Source organism: Mus caroli, unplaced genomic scaffold (assembly GCF_978045245.1).
Source record: "Mus caroli unplaced genomic scaffold, Mus_caroli_1 scaffold_5, whole genome shotgun sequence".
NCBI lineage: Eukaryota > Metazoa > Chordata > Mammalia > Rodentia > Muridae > Mus > Mus caroli.
Genome location: NW_028227260.1, coordinates 92844733 through 92849824, shown reverse-complemented (window position 1 = coordinate 92849824; position 5092 = coordinate 92844733). Strand labels below are relative to the sequence as shown.

At 40.6% G+C, this 5092-nt stretch overlaps 1 non-coding gene and 1 pseudogene across 1 annotated transcript; both read right to left on the bottom strand.

The window, feature by feature from the left end:
- Window positions 1-303: 303 nt before the first annotated feature.
- On the bottom strand, window positions 304-409 carry LOC147004683 (U6 spliceosomal RNA). The gene has a single exon (XR_015047215.1). It is a non-coding gene; the product is annotated as a U6 spliceosomal RNA (small nuclear RNA).
- A 3309-nt stretch (window positions 410-3718) lies between these two features.
- On the bottom strand, window positions 3719-4488 carry LOC110287314 (claudin-34 pseudogene; annotated as a pseudogene).
- Window positions 4489-5092: the final 604 nt, after the last annotated feature.

Genomic DNA, 5092 nt, shown 5'->3' with positions numbered 1-5092 from the left:
TTGACCTTTTCCCCTTACTGCTTTTAGTATTCTATATTTATTGCATTTGTTGTTCTGATTATTATGTGTCGGGAGGAATTTCTTTTCTGGTTCAGTCTATTTGGAGTTCTGTAGGCTTCTTGTATGTTCATGGGCATCTCTTTCTTTAGGTTTGGGAAGTTTTCTTCTATAATTTTGTTGAAGATATTTGCCGGTCCTTTGAGTTGAAATACTTCATTCTCATCTACTCCTATTATCCATAGGTTTGGTCTTCTCATTGTGTCCTGGATTTCCTGGATGTTTTGAGTTAGGATCTTTTTGGATAAAAACATGGAATGCTTCACGAATTTTCGTGTCATCCTTGCGCAGGGGCATGCTAATCTTCTCTTTATCATTCTAATTTTAGTATATGTGCTGCAGAAGCGAGCAAGATCTTCCTTATTCTTGAGCTTCATGTGGTCTGTAAATTTTATCTTGGGTATTTGAAGCTTTTGGGATAATATCTACTTATCAGTGAGTCCATACCATGTTTGTTCTTTTGTGATTGGGTTACCTCACTCAGGATTATATTTTCTAGTTCTATCCATTTACCTAAGAATTTCATGAATTCATAATTTTTAATCGCTCACTAGTACACCATTGTGTAAATGTAGCACATTTTCTGTATCCATTCCTCTGTTGAGGGACATCTGGGTTCTTTCCAACTTCTGGCTATTATAAATAAGGCTGCTATGAACATAATGGAGCATGTGTCCTTATTCCATATTGGAGCACCTTCTGGGTTTATGCCCAGGAGTTGTATAGCTGGGTCCTCAGGTAGTATTATTTCCAATTTTCTGAGGAACTGCCACACTGATTTCAAGAGTGGTTGTACCATTTTCTGAATGCAGCAAAATGCTGGGTCCTGTTTACATATCAAGTTTATGTCTTTTTATTTGGAAATTGAGTCCTTTGATATTAAGAGATATTAAGAAAGAGTGTTACTTTCTGTTATTTTTGTTGTTAGAGGTGGAGTTATGTTTGTGTGGCTATCTTCTTTTGGATTAGATGAAAGATTACTTTCTTACTTTTTCTTGGGTGTAGTTTCCCTCCTTGTGTTCCTGTTTTCCATCTACTATCCTTTGTAGGGCTCGATTTATGGAAAGATATTGTGTAAATTTGGTTTTGCTATGGAATATCTTGTTTTCTTCACCTATGATAATTGAGAGTTTTGGTGGGTTATAGTAACCTGAGCAGGCATTTATGTTCTCTTAGAGTCTGTATGATATCTGCCCAGAATCTTCTCACTTTCATAGTCTCTGATGAGAAGTCTGGTGTAATTCTAATAGGACTGCCTTTATATATTACTTGAAAATTTTCCCTTACTGCTTAATTTTTTTGTTTGTTTGTTTAGTGTATTGGGGGTTTTAATTATTATGTGACTGAAAGAATTTTTTTTCTTGTCCAGTCTATTTGGAGTTCTGTAGGCTTCTTGTATGTTCATGGGCATCTCTTTCTTTAGGTTATGGAAGTGTTCTTCTATAATTTTGTTGAAGATATTTACTGGCCTTTTAAGTTGCAAATCTTCACTCTCTTCTATACTTATTATTCTTAGGTTTGGTGTTCTCATTGTGACTTGGATTTCCTGAATGTTTTTGGTTAGAAGCTTTTTGCATTTTCATTTTCTTTGACTGTTGTTTCAATGTTTTCTATGATATCTTCTGCACCTGAGATTTTCTCTTCTATCTCTTGTATTCTGTTGGTGGTGCTTGCATCTATGACTCCTGATACCTTTCCTATGTTTTCTAATTCCAGGGTGGTCTCACTTTGTGCTTTCTTTATTGTTTCTATTTTTAGATTCTGGATGATTTTTTTCAATTCCTTCACCTGTATGATTGTGTTTTTCTGAATTCTTTAAGGGATTTTTGGGTTTCTTCTTTAAGGGTTTCTAGCTGTTTACCTGCGTTCTCCTCTATTTCTTTAAGGGAGATATTTACGTCCTTCTTAAAGTCCTCTATTATCATCATTAGAAGTGATTTTAGATATGAATCTTGATTTTTCCTGTGTGATGTTGTATTCAAGACTTGCTATATTGGAAGAACAGAGTTCTAATGATGCCAAGTAACCTTGGTTTCTGCTGCTTATGTACTTGCTCTTGCCTTTAGGCATCTGGGTATCTCTGGTGTTAGCTGATCTTGCTGTGTCTGACTGTAGTATGTCCCTCCTGCAAGCCTGTGTGTCAGTACTCTTGGGAGACCAGTTCTCTCTGGGAAGAATTTGCGTATGGTGAGCTGTGGCTCACTCAGGGTCAGCTCTGTGATGCAGATAGAAACTGGAAGGATACTGCCCAGGCTATTCCTTGGTTCATGTGTCCCATGGCTCTGGGTGGTTCCCTCTTGGGAATTAGAGGAGAAGTGGTGGTCTTCCCTGTGCTCACAGGTGTGTCAGCACTCCTGGGAGACCAGTTCTTTCTGGGTGGCATTTTAGTATGGAGAGCTGTGGCACAGGATCAGCTCCCTGTGCAGATGGAGACGGGGCCAGGAGGATCCTGTCCCAGGCTGCTTCTCAGTTCCAGTGTCCTGAGTGCTACAGGAAGATCCCTCTAAGCAGAAGTGGGACAGGATCTTTCCAGTTTCTATCTGTGCTCACAGTTGTGTCTGCACTTCTGGGAGGCCAGCTCTATCCCAACAGAATTTGGGTATGGAGTGTTGTGACATAGGATCAACTCAGGGCACAGAAGGAAACTGGAAGCATCTTGTCCCAGTTCCTCCTTATCAGCACCTAAATGAGCATCCTCACTGTATCTGACTGGAGTCTATCCTTTCTGTGATCCTGGTTATGTCAGAACTTCTCAGAGTCTCTGTGATACTATGATTTCTGGATCCTGTTATCCTGAGATCCTGGTTCTGTCAGAGTTCCTCAGAGTCAAGCTGCCTCTGGGACCCTGATATCCTGGTGTGAACAAGCTCCTGGGATCCTGGTATCTTGTCATCCTGCCATCCTGCCATCCTGGCCTTGTTAGAGGGCCTGGGAGTGGAGCTTCCTCTGGGTGTTGTGTGACTGGCTACAGAGTTTGCATCCAAGGTAAACCAGCACAGAACTGGAGCCACTGGTTGGGTGGGTTCCTGAGTCCCTGGATCCCGATGGTCCCAGTTACTCCCCTTGGTTTTGGAACAGATGTTGTGCCCTCCTCACCTCTGATCCTATGATCCTGGGCATGTTAGAGCACCTGGGAATGGAGCCTTCTCTCAGTCTTGTGGAACTGGCTGCAGAGTTTGTGCCTCTGAAAATGGTTTGTAAACAATAAAAGTGGAGTACATGGAGAAGAAAGGCTTGGATGAGATGTCTCCTATTACAAAAATTTAGAAAAAGAAACATCTACTTAAAAGATTAAAAGAAAAAGCAAGGTAATATGTGGAAAACCTTGACAGGTAATTTGACAAAAGCATTGTGGATATTCATTACACCAATGTGTACCACAGTTTGGGAACTTGCAGTGGTGGAGAGTTGCAATTATTATCACATGAGAAATAGGCCTGCTTTAATTTTCATAAATTTAGATAAAGGATGATGTAAGTTATCCATGTTTTCTAACACTCATTATACATCTAATCTGTGCCTTGATTATTTACCCTCAGCAGCAGTAAAAAAAGAAATCCAGAACTCATAAAACTAATTGGGAAATATTTTATTTAATGAAAATCCATAAGCCAATTGAACTACTGAAGCTACCACAAGGCAAGAAATAATAGGATGGCCACTTGTCATCATTGGACATGGTTTTGAATCTGGAAATTTTAAGTAGGTATCTGAAAAATGCCTGTGATAACTCCTGGTAATTTTAGATTTTCAAGTCTTTAAGTTGCACATTTACTTTTAAATAGTATAGCGCAGTCGGGAACGTGGGGGAAGAGTGAAAGAAAGGGGAATTATTCCACCTACTAGAAATAAGAAACAGGATAGAGTTGCCATTGCCAGTGCAGCGCCAATTTTTTGATGATCTGGGAAGGAGGGTGTGTGGAAAGATGGGGGGAAGGCAATCCCATCCTTGCGAATGATCGATAAGTAATTGTACAAGATGGAAAGAAAGACAAAGCTGCTAGCAATGATGTTCAGAATTCCTGGAAGACGGAATGGATTGAAGGTAGCTTTCTTCCGGAGTCTCCCTGAGTTTAATTTCCAAAGAGCAACGATGACAGAGATTGTGGCAATAATGCCAAGAAAGCTTGCGATGAGTAGCAGATGTTGGGCAACTCGAATATCCAGAGGGATGAAGTCATCCTGGTAGGTGTATTTGTAACACACCCGGGTAAAGGTAGAATTGCTTTCCTGGTGGTAAATGCAGGTTCTCCACATGCCTACTAAGGTCATGCCATGCTTGGAATCCATGGGATCTTGAAATAACCACACTCGCCATTGAGGGAGGACCATAGAGACAATACAAAGGAACCATGCTACGGCGCCTGCAGCAAAACCTCCTATCTGCCATTTGGCATGCTTTCTGGCCATTATCACGGTGACAGTAATCTCTTGGCAGCTGCAAAGAAACACAGGATGAATGAGAAACATAAGGTTGGGCTCTTCAGGCCTAGGAGAATGTCCTCTATGGGATCAATACCACAAGAGAAGGGAAGTGGGCCTCTGACCAGGAAATCTCTTGCAGGGACTGTGTTTTGATAAAACCCAGAGAAGGGCCAACTCTGTGGCAACATTTACTTGCAGATTGATAATCCACAGATGATATAAGATTTTATTTTCCACTCTTTACAGAATCCCAATAAAGTTTGGCCCTGGATATTTAGCCACCAAGATAGTCATCAGAGCATGAAATTTCATAACTGAAAATAGTAAGCCACTTCAAGCACAACAATTGGGTAATTTATGCAATATACATACCATGGAGTTATATGCCAACTTTCAAGAGAGGAATACCATATATTAAAACTGTGGTATTTTGAGCATGGCATATTTCACTTGGATGCTTTTTTAAATGTTGTATGGCTCTGCAGTCCTGACTGGACCAGAACTATGCCCCCATCCCCATCCCCATCTGGCCTTCATCTAGAGGCCATCCTGTTGCCTCTGCTTCCCAAATGCTGCTTTCCTAGTAGTAAATGCAGGTTCTCTACATGCC